The following is a 15,264-nucleotide window of genomic DNA, read 5'->3' as shown; positions in this document are numbered from 1 at the left end:
CTCTGGTTCTACTGAACCGATTATTCAGCGGAAATTGTTGTGTTCGGCTACTTGGAGATCATTTGCAGTCATTCATGGACGTCAAGTTGCAAGACAACGACAGAATTTTTATGGGTGACAATGCGGTATGTGTCGGGTCACAGTTGTTCACAATTGGTTTAAAGAACACTCTGGATTCGAGTGAATGATTTGGCCACACAGGTCGCCCGACACGAATCCCGTCGAACATTTATGGAACATAATCGAGAGTTCATTTCGTGCTGAAAATCCTGCACCAGCAAGACTTCCGCAATTATGGACGGCATTAGCGGCAGCATGGCTCAATTTTTATGCAGGAGACTTAAAACTACTTGAGTCCATGACACGTCGAGCCGCTGCATTACGCAAGGAAAAAGGAGGCCCGACATGACATTAGGAGGCTGTTGTTGCTGTTGTTGTGGTCTTCAGTCCTGAGACTGGTTAGGAGGTAACCCATGGCTATTTTCGCCTCAGTGTAAGGCGTCATCTGTTGGAGCCAGTGTTCTACAAAGTGAAGGGTGTCACGCGAACATCTACAGATTATGGTAATAAATTAAGGTTCGACTTTTATTCTTCAGTTATTTAATACATGCTGATAAATGCAATATTTTTAGAGAAATGAAATGTAATTTGCTTACTCAATATTGTTGTACTTTGCTTATCTTAAGCCAGTTCTACTCTTGGCTCTACTGTACCGGCTATGCCGCTAGGACAAGAATACTTCGTAGCACCGCATCTTTTGTGTACGGCCGGCTGAACGTGCTTTACCCTAAAACTCCGGGGAGTAGCAGAAATGTACCTCTCCTATTATTTTTATTGGCTGGTTGTGATATATGTTCCAGTTTGCTTTATTGCTCTTTTCATTCGCCCCCAAAGCATCCACACATCGTCACACAACAGTACAGTATTCCAGCTAAGAAATATTGTTATTATTTCATTCTTGACTTTCCGGTGTTTCAGTATTTCTGTTCAGTTTTACCACAATTGTGCTCTGCAGTAGTGCGAATATTGTAATTGCTACACTAGTACTTTTTATTACAGAATTATCAAACTTTTTTTTCCAATATGGCTAAGTTCATGGTACGCAGTGGTCCATCCCTGAAAGCAAGTAGTGAAACCATCGAGCCCGAAATACGAAACAGAAAGTAGTTCAAAGGCAATACAGTAATAATTATTTACCTTAAGGGTTTGATTTGTGTGGTGACGAAACATGCCTAATCCTCGAGCGTGTTGAGTGTAGTGGAAAACTAAATAATGCTGCTACGGTTCCCAATAAACTGAAATGACATTTGTCAACAAAAAATTTCCTCTCTGTTAAGTAAGCATGTGAATTATTTTTGTCGGTTGTTGGTACAAAATAAAAAACAAGTAAATCTCATGACTTTCGGTACATGTATCACAAAAAGTACAGGAAGCCACCTGTAATTTAGCCGCACTTACCGTAAAACCCAAAAAAATCACACGTAATAGCAGAAACTTTGTTAATGCACATGTGTAAAGAAATAGTGAAAGTAGTTCTAGGTTCATTTCCTACACAATGTATGTGGATAGGAATGTAAAGGTAAGTAATTTATTTTTTTTCAAAGAACTAACAAACGAGCAACCGATTAAGGAACATTTCGTGCGACTAATGAATATGTGATCCGCAATGAATTAACGTGGGAAGGCTGCATTAGTTTTTGTACAGACTGATCCGCTTCTATGACAGACTGAGTGAAAGGATTCATGGGTAATGTATGCAATGTAAATCCTATTTTACGAACCAACCGTCGTGTCATTCACCGCAAAGCCATTGTTCCTATGTCTTTGGCACCTCCTCTGAAAATTATGGTGGACGAAGTAATAAAAGCCGTGAACTTTCAAATAGTGGCTCCTAAATATATGGCTTCTTAACGGTTTGTGTCAAGAAATGGGATCATTGCACACTACACTTCTGCTACATACAGATTTATGATGGTAATGCGTCAAAGCAAATGTTTGAACTTAGAGATGAGATGCTTGCTTTTTTCTTCTTTTTAGGAGCATGAGTGTGCGGACTTAGCACATGATGGTTGGTACTTTAAGTCAGCATGTCTTTCCGAATTTTCATACATTTAAGTAACTCAACCGAAACATGCAAGGTGGAAAAAAATTATAGTAACTTGTGTGGCTAATATTCAAGTGTTTATTAATAAGTTAAATCTGTGGACGAAGAAATTGAAAATGGGTTGCGTGAGGTGTTCCCAATGGGCGTTTACTGACGATGATAAGGTGTTGATGGTATCAGTTAATGCACATTTGATACTGCTGCTGCAGCAGAATTTCAAAAATTATTTTGGAGAGATTGTTAAAGATTTTCACTGAGTTCTCAGTGCATTCGTGGATTCGAAACATCTTCCAAGTTATTTAAGTCCGGCTCACAAGAGGAATTGGCAGATTTGAAAGTAAGCAAAATATTGAAATAAACATTTCTCGAAGTGCCTTTGCATACATTTGGGCTGTCTATACGCAGTGAATAGCCGACTATCTTCAAGATGACAGTTAATGTGGTTATTACCATTTTCAACTTCATATTGGTGTGAACTGGGCTTCTCGACGCTGACTGAAATTGAAACTTCAGAAAGATATAGAGAGAAAAAGATAGAGACTCAGATCCATCGATGAAGAAGTAAGCCTTCCTTTGTCAACGATTCCGCGACGAATCAGCCGTCTGTGTGCAGCTAAGCAGACTCAAGTATCATATTGATGGTATGACTAGAGTCATTTGATTTACAATTCGTTTTAGGAAGCCCTAAATTAAAATTGGTAAGTTGTTACCAAAAGCACGGGTGTACAGGGTGAACATTAATAAAACCGACAAACTGCAGGGACGGATTCCTGACTGAAAATAGAGGAATTAAAGGGACCAACGAACATGTGTCATTGCCGCGGTGGATGGCGCTGATGAATGACAGTGTCTCTAACCACGTGTCGTGTGTTTCTTGTGTGTTGCAGGCAGTGTGGCTGAGGCAGCGTACTGTAAGTGGCAGAATGGTCCCGTGTTCATGTCGTGAGCCGGCCGGATTGGCCGAGAGGTTCTAGGAGCTACAGTCTGGCACCGCACGACCTCTACGGTCGCAAGTTCGAATCCTGCCTCGGGCATGGATGTGTGTGATGTCCTTAGGTTAGTTAGGTTTAAGTAGTTCTAAGTTCTAGGGGACTGATGACCTCAGCAGTTAAGTCCCATATGGCTCAGAGCCATTTGAGTTGGGGTTGGGTTGTTTGGGGGAAGAGACCAAACAACGAGGTCATCGGTCTCATCGGATTAGGGAAGGATGGGGAAGGAAGTCGGCCGTGCCCTTTCAAAGGAACCATCCCAGCATTTGCCTGGAGCGATTTAGGGAAATCACGGAAAACCTAAATCAGGAAGGCCGGACGCGGGATTGAACAGTCGTCCTCCCGAATGCGAGTCCAGTGTGCTACCACTGCGCCACCTCGCTCGGTCTCAGAGCCATTTGAACCGTTTGCTGTCTGTGAACTGCCAAACAGGTGCAAATGGTCGAATGGCAGCACGGTTATAACAAATCAAGTACCCTCACAGACACCAATCACATCGCACAACATTTCAAACCCCCCTTGGGCGTTTGTGTGATCGTGGGTCCTTCCAGGCATACGAACGTGCAGGGAGGCGGCAGAATGTGTTTACACCAAATTTGGAGGACCGGGTTCTACAGAATATCCAGACAAACCCTAGTACGAGCTCCAGGCAAGCTGCCCGCCAACCTGGTGTAAGCCACAGTACGATTATGTGTCTCCTGAATTACAACCGCAACCATCCCTATTTCTGAAGTCCCATGGAGGCCACTTTGATCATCTGTTGTGACGTGGATGCGATGCAGCTCTGTACTGTGTTCCGGGACGATCTGTTGCTGCACGCACACCGTCTGTTTCCAGACAGATGTTCATATGGCCTTTTTCTCTCCATTTCCAATCAGGAATCCGTCCCTGCAGTTTGCCGGCTTTAGTAATGTTCACTCTGTATATTAATAATAACTGATTACATAATGACATAGTAACTGGTAATTACACTACTGGCCATTAAAATTGCTACACTAAGAAGAAATGCGGATGATAAACGGGTATTCATTGGACAAATATATTATATTAGAGCTGACATGTGATCACATTTTCAAGCAATTTGGGTGTATAGAGCCTGAGAAATCAGTGCCCAGAACAACCACCTCTGGCCGTAAAAACGGCCTTGATACGCCTGGGCAATGAGTCAAAACAGAGCTTGGATGGCGTGTACAGGTACACCTGCCCATGCAGCTTCAACACGATACCACAGTTCATCAAGAGTAGTGACTGGCGTATTGTGACGAGACAGATGCTCGGCCACCATTGACCAGACGTTTTCAATTGGTGAGAGATCTGGAGAATGTGTTGGCCAGGGCAGCAGTCGAACATTTTCTGTATCCAGAAAGGCCCACACAGGACCTGCAACATGCGATCGTGCATTATCCTGCTGAAATGTAGGGTGATACGCCACTATGGCGATGACGAATACACGCTTCCAATGTGCGATCACCGCGATGTCGCCAAACACGGATGTGACCATCATGATGCTGTAAACAGAACCTGGATTCATCCGAAAAAAATGACGTTTTGCCATTCGTGCACCCAGGTTCGTCGTTGAGTACACCATCGCAATCGCTCCTGTCTGTGATGCAGCGTCAAGGGTAACCGCAGCCATGGTCTCCGAGATGATTCTCCATGTTGCTGCAAACGTCGTCGAACGGTTCGTGCAGATGGCTGTTGTCTTGCAAACGTCCCCATCTGGTGACTCAGGGATCGAGACGTGGCTGCACGATCCGTTACAGCCATGTGGATAAGATTCCTGTCATCTCGACTGCTAGTGATACGAGGCCGTTGGGATCCAGCACGGCGTTCCGTATTACCCTCCTGAACCCACCGATTCCAACGCGAGCAGCAGTGTCGCGATAAGATAATCCGCCCATCGCGATAGGCTACAATCCGACCTTTATCAAAGTCGGAAACGAGATGGTACGCATGTCTCCTCCTTACCAGAGGCATCACAACGATGTTTCACCAGGCAATGCCTGTCAACTGCTGTTTGTGTATGAGAAATCGGTTGGAAACTTTCCTCATGTCAGCACGTTGCAGGTGTCGCCACCGGCGCCAACTTTGTGTGAATGCTCTGAAAAGCTAATCAATAGTATATCTTCTTCCTGTCGGTTAATTTTCGCGTCTGTAGCACGTCATCTTCGTGGTGTAGCAATTTCAATGGCCAGCAGTATATGTTCATACGATTTTGAAGGAAAAGGCATATTGGTGGACCGTGTCTGGATGCATCACAAGTAATAAAAGGTTGCGGACCACTGTCTTAGAACATCGGGAACAACTCTTTGTATATTGTTTATGACCAAACCCGTCAGCATAAAAAATAAAATCAACACGGACTTCACATTACTGGTGGGTAGTAAATACACTTCTCGTGTTCGCCGCCGGACAACAAGTGTTAAGTCCCACAAAATCTTATAGCGCCACTTGTCGATGTGGCAAGGTAGTCACTGCTGCAAGACGCAACTGTTGACATTCACGCAACGTCCCCGGCGTCCAATTTTTTTCGGTGCTATGAGCAAGAATGAGGCGTGCGCCGTAAACTGCTCACAGTGGTACGAAAATAGCGCTGACAGTGCCGCTGCCGGGAGCCGAAGAGAAGCCGTCCGCCCTTGCGTCGTAGACAAGACTTTCCTGTTGGAAGTTGCTGTGGTTCAAAGCTGAATTTGTAAGCAGACTGTTTATGTTTTCTTATTGGCAAGGTTACGTAGCGCTCTGTATGAAAATCACTGGCTGTGCTGTGTGCAGTCTGTGGCTAGTTTGCTTTGTTCTCTGCCATTGTAGTGTTGGGCAGTTCGCTGTTAACAGCGCATAGCGTTGCGCAGTTGGAGGTGAGCCGCCAGCAGTGGTGGATGTGGGGAGAGAGATGGCGGAGTTTTGAAATTTGTAAGACTGGATGTCATGAACTGCTATATACATTATGACTTTTGAACACTATTGAGGTAAATACATTGTTTGTTCTCTATCAAAATCTTTCATTTGCTAACTATGCCTATCAGTAGTTAGTGCCTTCCGTAGTTTAAATCTTTCATTTATCTGGCAGTAGTGGCGCTCGCTGTATTGCAGTAGTTCGAGTAACGAAGATTTTTGTGAGGTAAGTGATTTGTGAAAGGTATAAGTTAATGTTAGTCAGGGCAATTATTTTGTAGCGCAATGCAATCTGACTTTCAATAATCCCTCCAAAATAATTGCCCTGACTAACATTAACTTATACCTTTCACAAATCACTTACCTCACAAAAATCTTCGTTACTCGAACTACTGCAATACAGCGAGCGCCACTACTGCCAGATAAATGAAAGATTTAAACTACGGAAGGCACTAACTACTGATAGGCATAGTTAGCAAATGAAAGATTTTGATAGAGAACAAACAATGTATTTACCTTAATAGTGTTGAAAAATCATAATATACATAGCAGTTCATGACATCCAGTCTTACGAATTTCAAAACTCCGCCATCTCTCTCCCTACATCCACCACTGCGGGCGGCTCACCTCCAACTGCGCAACGCTACGCGCTGTTCACATCCAGCTGCCCAACACTACAATAGCAGACAACAATGCAAACTAGCCACAGACTGCACACAGCACAGCCAGTGATTTTCATGCAGAGCGCTACGTAACCTTGCCAATAAGAAAACATAAACAGCCTACTTACAGATTAAAACTCCGCAAAGCGCAGTGTCGGGTCTGTAGTCGGTCGTTCTTGCACATCCCGTTTCAATTTAATGGCAACCAGCGCTGGATTCTGAGAGTGCTTGACTGAAATCAACACTACTGATTAGATTCTCTGTCGTGACGATACGTACTATTTTCTTAACAACACAGTCGGAGGACGATGATACTGAGGATAAAACTTCAGTCTTCTCATAAAACATGGGATGCCCCGTGTTCAGAAAATGCTACGCTGTTGCTGATTTGTCAGGTTGGCCCAGATCTGTACGTCGATCGTGTTCAAGACAGCGTTCTTGCGCGGTGCGACATGTCTTCCAAATATGCGCCCCCTCTCCCCCCTTCCGCCCCTCGGTGTAGAATCTTATGTACGTCTCTTTTTGTAAGACCAACCCCCCCCCCCCACTTCACAGGTGTAGAATCTTACATACATCGCTTTTTGTAAGACCAAGATCATCTTTGATTGAGCATAATAGATTCCTCAACTTTTCTGGTAGACGAAAAACGCACTTATGGCCTGCAAATATAGTTCTGTGTGAACAGGTTTGCGGCAGGCACTGTGGCCCATCATTCCGTAGGTTTTTGTTCTAAACATGATATTCAGAAATGGTAAGCAGCCATCTTTTTCTACTTCGATCGTGAACTACATATTCGAGTAATGCGAGTTGAAAAGCTGGAGAACATAAGGTAGGCTAGTACTCTGTGGGGCTTCTCCAGAATCGTGCCATTAACATACCGCCAAAAGCGTAAAGCTGTGAGAGTTGTCGACCGTAGCGGTTTTTCCGAAAAGTCTTGCATAAAATAGTTGGCCACCGTTAAAAAAATTAATCGATTTACTGTTTAAGTTGCGGACTCATTTTTGTTGTAGATAAATTCTTAGGTTCAGAAACTGACCAAATTTCGTCTAAAACGTGCTAAAGCTACTACATACGACAAACTGGGAGAAATTATCATACTAAATACACTCCTGGAAATGGAAAAAAGAACACATTGACACCGGTGTGTCAGACCCACCATACTTGCTCCGGACACTGCGAGAGGGCTGTACAAGCAATAATCATACGCACGGCACAGCGGACACACCAGGAACCGCGGTGTTGGCCGTCGAATGGCGCTAGCTGCGCAGCATTTGTGCACCGCCGCCGTCAGTGTCAGCCAGTTTGCCGTGGCATACGGAGCTCCATCGCAGTCTTTAACACTGGTAGCATGCCGCGACAGCGTGGACGTGAACCGTATGTGCAGTTGACGGACTTTGAGCGAGGGCGTATAGTGGGCATGCGGGAGGCCGGGTGGACGTACCGCCGAATTGCTCAACACGTGGGGCGTGAGGTCTCCACAGTACATCGATGTTGTCGCCAGTGGTCGGCGGAAGGTGCACGTGCCCGTCGACCTGGGACCGGACCGCAGCAACGCACGGATGCACGCCAAGACCGTAGGATCCTACGCAGTGCCGTAGGGGACCGCACCGCCACTTCCCAGCAAATTAGGGACACTGTTGCTCCTGGGGTATCGGCGAGGACCATTCGCAACCGTCTCCATGAAGCTGGGCTACGGTCCCGCACACCGTTAGGCGGTCTTCCGCTCACGCCCCAACATCGTGCAGCCCGCCTCCAGTGGTGTCGCGACAGGCGTGAATGGAGGGACGAATGGAGACGTGTCGTCTTCAGCGATGAGAGTCGCTTCTGCCTTGGTGCCAATGATGGTCGTATGCGTGTTTGGCGCCGTGCAGGTGAGCGCCACAATCAGGACTGCATACGACCGAGGCACACAGGGCCAACACCCGGCATCATGGTGTGGGGAGCGATCTCCTACACTGGCCGTACACCACTGGTGATCGTCGAGGGGACACTGAATAGTGCACGGTACATCCAAACCGTCATCGAACCCATCGTTCTACCATTCCTAGACCGGCAAGGGAACTTGCTGTTCCAACAGGACAATGCACGTCCGCATGTATCCCGTGCCACCCAACGTGCTCTAGAAGGTGTAAGTCAACTACCCTGGCCAGCAAGATCTCCGGATCTGTCCCCCATTGAGCATGTTTGGGACTGGATGAAGCGTCGTCTCACGCGGTCTGCACGTCCAGCACGAACGCTGGTCCAACTGAGGTGCCAGGTGGAAATGGCATGGCAAGCCGTTCCACAGGACTACATCCAGCATCTCTACGATCGTCTCCATGGGAGAACAGCAGCCTGCATTGCTGCAAAATGTGGATATACACTGTACTAGTGCCGACATTGTGCATGCTCTGTTGCCTGTGTCTATGTGCCTATGGTTCTGTCAGTGTGATCATGTGATGTATCTGACCCCAGGAATGTGTCAATAAAGTTTCCCCTTCCTGGGACAATGAATTCACGGTGTTCTTATTTCAATTTCCAGGAGTGTAGTACCAACACTTGAACGTATCAACCACAGCAACACTGGTAAAAAGGCTAGAGACCCATTCATAAACATGGAGCAAAGGAGAGTTAGAAATTTTTGTACATCACAAAAAGTCAGGAAAAAATTCTTAATGGCAAGATAGATAGTGAATCGATAAAAGGTTTCTACGCTTAGCAACTAAGGTACTTTAAATCCTCTTAATATGGCGTAAATTACGTTCAAAAATATAAGAAAAATAAAACTGTATAAAAATGCTTAATGAATTTTATGAGAGAAGGTCGTCAATAGTGTTCACTACTGCACACGCACGGTGGATCAGTAGTCGCTCACTTCAGCTCGGCTTCCTTTTGGTACGTTAAAATGTATTTGTAATTTATCGCTTTATGTTAAGAAACAACGTAATTAGTCACAGGCTACTGAAACTGTCGCGACGTGCAGCAGACTCCAGAAGGTACCAATCAATTGTACGAAAAAAATATATTAAAGCTTTTTTTAGACAATAGATGAGGTGATGAATACTAAACTTCAAGGGCACCGCAATACAGTTATGAGCGTGTAAGATTTGTACATCCTTACACATAATATTCCCATGTAAAATTATTCATTTTCGTATTTTTTTATTCCTTTGCATATGGTTTGGCTAGCTATCTAGGGTAGACATTAGACAGCAACTCAGATAATACCAACGTATTAGAACAGTCACAAAAGTATATCGCAAACTATGAACAATAGGCACCAGAAAAGCATTGTTAGAGGTACCTGGATTGACGGAACACTTTATACTATTAAGAGCCATGTAGCCGTGGGAAAAGGGCAACGTATGATGAGATAATAAATTAATTTTTGTGATCCTAGTTTTAGACTTCTTTTCTTCGAACCACGGTCATTCAGTCCATTTTGGAAGAGTAACCAGTTTGAAAAAGAGCAGTAGGGAGAGGTATATTACTGCATAATGGTGACAGGTGAATGTTAATGACACTGCAGTTAATTTATTGCCCCAAAAGCTCTTATCTACGAATATTCCATGTCACCAGAAAAGATTTCATATACGAATAGACCGATTTGTTAGGTATTTTTCCCGAAATAGGCAGATATAAACTAAACGCTGCGGCTCTCTCACACACACATATACACACTTTATCTCGTTCTGAGACGAAGCTACTGTCTCTCTCTGACCACACGCCACACTCACCGCGAGAACTCCCCAGTGGCAGACCGGGCCCCGGGGCGCAGCATCCTCAGCAGCGTGGGCGGACCGCCAGCTGCCGGCGCCGACAGCCGCGGCGTGGCCGACAGCGGCCGGCTCTTCTGCAGCCGCCGCTGCTCCCCCTGACAGCAACACGCACATAACATAACTAGCTACCAGTTTTATACCAAGCAAGCACGAGAGAATTTTAAAACAATTAAGTCCTCATCTGAAATCCGAAACCTTAATGAACTTTCCAACATAATTTTCACCAATAATAATGTTGTTCCTATAACGAAAAGTTGATTTTCGATATCCAGCCTGAAAGGTGGCTACACTGAGCCACTGCGCCAGAGATTGCGCCAAAGAGTATTATTAAGCCGCCTCCACAGTGCTTGTCGAGAGCTCGTGGAAGTCAGTGCGGCTACACTGAGCCACTGCGCCAGAGATTGCGCCAAAGAGTATTATTAAGCCGCCTCCACAGTGCTTGTCGAGAGCTCGTGGAAGTCAGTGCCCGTTAAGAACTCGTGGTAGACAGTGCTTGGAGAAAGCTCGTAGTAGTCAGTGCCTGTCGATGTCTCGTGGTAGTCTGTGCTGAGATGTTGTAGCAGAGAGTGTTTGTTGAGATGTGCTATTAGGCAGTGCTTGTTGAGATGTGATATTGGAGAGTTCTGGTTGAGATATAATGTAAGGATTAGAATGATTTTCATCAATATAAATGAGGTAATTAACTCAGTTTGTTTTTATTTTAGTGTCCTAAATAATGCGTCATTACAGGTTCAGTCAACAAAGCATCTGGCGTGTGTTCTTGTATTAGAGTGTAATTCTACTTTCCTTGAGCAATTATGGTATTTCTAATTTTCTTTTATCACGTCAGTATAATTGGTATTTAAAAATTCTTGTCTTGTTGAAGAAGAACCGTGCCAGATGTGTACGTTGAGTCACACTCCCACACACAGAACAATTACATTTGTGCTTGGGTTTTGTAGGTTTTATAGTTGCTGGGGACTTAATTAATTAATTGTGTTAACGAAAAATTTCATTTCATTCTTGTTGTTGTTCTTTGCAGTCAGATAGCGTGATAATACTAGTCAGGGCCAACCGTTTACGAGATTGTGTAATCGGACACACAGCTACTAAAAATAAAAAATATTTTCAATCATATTTAATTAAGCCCCCATGCAAGCCTCAGAAAAATCTTCCATTTCCGTCAGCCACAGATCTAGGGAGTCACAGTTTGCTCTTTTACCCCTTCCCCTGCACAAGATAATTTGCTGGAACTCCCAATTTCAGTGTAGCACCTGACTGGGGTTTTTATAAGAATAACAATCAAACATTTATAGTGTCTTAATATAAAATAAGGGGCGATCAAAAATTTTCCGTTTGCCTGCGTTGCTGCAGCGCATAAGCACGTAGCGCGAGGCTGATGCGGGTATACAGGGTGTTACAAAAAGGTACGGCCAAACTTTCAGGAAACATTCCTCACACACAAATAAAGAAAAGATGTTATGTGGACATGTGTCCGGAAACGCTTACTTTCCATGTTAGAGCTCATTTTAGTTTCGTCACTATGTACTGTACTTCCTCGATTCACCGCCAGTTGGCCCAATTGAAGGAAGGTAATGTTGACTTCGGTGCTTGTGTTGACATGCGACTCATTGCTCTACAGTACTAGCATCAACCACATCAGTACGTACCATCAACAGGTTAGTGATCATCACGAACGTGATTTTGCAGTCAGTGCAATGTTTACAAATGCGGGGTTGGCAGATGCCCATTTGATGTATGGAATAGCACGGGGCAATAGCCGTGGCGCGGTACGTTAGTATCGAGACAAATTTCCAGAACAAAGGTGTCCCGACAGGAAGACGTTCGAAGCAATTGATCGGCGTCTTAGGGAGCACGGAACATTCAAGTCTATGACTCGCGACTGGGGAAGACCTAGAACGACGAGGACACCTGCAATGGACGAGGCAATTCTTCGTGCACTTGACGATAACCCTAATGTCAGCGTCAGAGAAGTTGCTGCTGTACAAGGTAACGTTGACCACGTCACTGTATGGAGAGTGCTACGGGAGAACCAGTTGTTTCCGTACCATGAACAGCGTGTGCAGGCACTATCAGCAGCTGATTGGCCTCCACGGGCACACTTCTGCGAATGGTTCATCCGACAATGTGTCAATCCTCATTTCAGTGCAAATGTTCTCTTTACGGATGAGGCTTCATTCCAACGTGATCAAATTGTAAATTCTCACAATCAACATGTGTGGGCTGACGAGATTCCGCACGCAATTGTGCAATCACGTCATCGACACAGATTTTCTCTGAACATTTGGGCAGGCATTGTTGGTGATGTCTTGATTGGGCCCCATGTTCTCCCATCTATGCTCAATGGAGCACGTTATCATGATTTCATGCGGGATACTCTACCTGTCCTGCTAGAACATGTGCCTTTACAAGTACGACACAACATGTGGTTCATGCACGACGGAGCTCTTGCACATTTCAGTCGAAGTGTTCGTATGCTTCTCAACAACAGATTCGGTGACCGATGGATTGGTAGAGACGGACCAATTCCATGGCCTCCACGCTCTCCTGACCTCAACCCTCTTGACTTTCATTTATGGGGGCATTTGAAAGCCCTTGTCTACGCAACCCCGGTACCAAATGTAGAGACTCTTCGTGCTCGTATTGTGGACGGCTGTGATACAATACGCCATTCACCAGGGCTGCATCAGCGCATCAGGGATTCCATGCGACGGAGGGTGGATGCACGTATCCTCGCTAACGGAGGACATTTTGAACATTTCCTGTAACAAAGTGTTTGAAGTCACGCTGGTACGTTCTGTTGCTGTGTGTTTCCATTCCGTGATTAATGTGATTTGAAGAGAAGTAATAAAATGAGCTCTAACATGGAAAGTAAGCGTTTCCGGACACATGTCCACATAACATATTTTCTTTCTTTGTGTGTGAGGAATGTTTCCTGAAAGTTTGGCCGTACCTTTTTGTAACACCGTATAAGCACCAACATGTTCACGGGGGTTAGTGTATCATCCGTGTCTTCCCGACGTGCGTACAGTAAATGCGGAAACGTGAACTGTGGCGACGTTATTGCCAAATGCGTCCAACCAGGACCAACTTGCTACTATGCTTTTCTTGGCTGCTGATGGACAGACACTGGAAGACATCCATCAGAGAATGATGAATGTATATGGGGCACCACGACAGTCGAAACTCACAGTTGTGGAATGCTGCGCCAAGGGGTACTGTTTCACGAATACACACGTCCCTATATCGCAAAGGACGAAACGCAGAAGTTACGCCAACTCAAGTGTGATAGACTCGGGCACCACTCCTACAGTGCTGATCTCTCTGCACGCCGTCGGTCCCCTAAAAAGGGCTTGATGGGATGACGAGGATATCCGGCAGGCAGTTACGGACTTCTTCACGCAGCAGGAAATGGCGTTTTACCAAACGGCTATCTTCAACCTGGTGTGTCGGTGGAACAATTGCCTCAATGCTCACGGCGATTTTGGGTGATTGCCGTGCCGATTCTGGACTGTGAGGCCTGCGAACGGAAATTTTTCGATCGCCCCTTTCACTTGCCATTCGAAGCCGCACTTCTCATAGCAGAGCTGGAACTCGGGTACTCGGTTAACCTTTCAGCCGCTAGCCCGCGCGGTCACAGCTATCTGAATTTTGTACAAGCCTTCAAACCGAAGCCTCTTAAAGTGTGTTTTAAATCTCAGAAACAGAAAAAACTCACAGTGATCGAAATAGGGGGAGCAAGGAAGCTGAGGAGCCACTGGAATGTTCTTACTGGCAAAAGAACGGTTTACTGAAACTGCTGTCGGGCAGAGCGAATTCTGTTTTGTGTTTGGCTCCAGGCAAATGCTGGGATGGTTCCTTTGAAAGGGCACAGCCGATTTCCTTCTATGTGCTTGAAACATTCCGAGCTTCTGCTCCATCTCTAACGACCTCGATGTCGAAGGAACGTTAAAACCCAATCTTCGTTTCCTTTCCTGTATAAGGATACACTCCACAAAAATACCTTCAGGAGAAACACTCTAAGACTTACATGTGTATTACATGTTAACAGATTTCTCAGTTCAAAAATGCTTTTATTCTTATAGGAAGATGAAGGACGAGAGACCAAGAAGAATGTTTAAGCGCACTTCTCACCTTAGGGTACACACAATAACAAAGCGGGTTAGCTGTGTAGCAGTCGTCAGCGCAAGGCGGCTTGAACAGCGCCTGTCACCATTCAGAGAGAATTCCTCAACTGTTTCACCTCACAAATTTCTTTTGATATATTACAGAAATAATCTGTTTTCGTCTTGATAACCAGTTGCAAGTGACTCAGAAAAGCACTTAACCAAATTTTTGCAAATAGAACTATTCTGCTTTTGGCCCTGAAATAGTTGTTCTTGCATACTTTTTGTAGCTCTAAAGCTGTGATCATTCTGAAGAGTTGCAGGATTCTATCGACTGTTCGCCAAAGGGGAAACAGATAATCAGTACCGTTGAGAACTGGAAGATACTTGAGATGATTAAGTTACTTCCTCCACTCAAAGGATGGAAACAATGGTGTGCTATTTGCCGGGATTTTTTCATATTTCTTACATCATTGAGGTGTAGAAAGAAAATTCTTTGCTGAGTCACAGTATAAGCTGTTCATTATTAAAAACCAACTGGGCTACAGGAGCCCACTGAAACTGTAACAAAAGGGCCGATTTAATTGCCCAGAATTCTTACCCATTTTCTTCTTGAGAGAAATGTCATCAGAAGAGAATTTTGACTAAAAACCTACATTTCTCTTGCTCCCATGCCAAAAATTTGTCTCATTTTGTTCGTTGGTTGATTCAGGACGCTGGGGACCAAACAGCTAAGTCATCGGTGCCATCGGA

Source organism: Schistocerca piceifrons, chromosome 7 (assembly GCF_021461385.2).
Source record: "Schistocerca piceifrons isolate TAMUIC-IGC-003096 chromosome 7, iqSchPice1.1, whole genome shotgun sequence".
In the NCBI taxonomy this organism is placed as follows: Eukaryota; Metazoa; Arthropoda; class Insecta; order Orthoptera; family Acrididae; genus Schistocerca; species Schistocerca piceifrons.
This window is presented reverse-complemented; position numbering follows the sequence as displayed.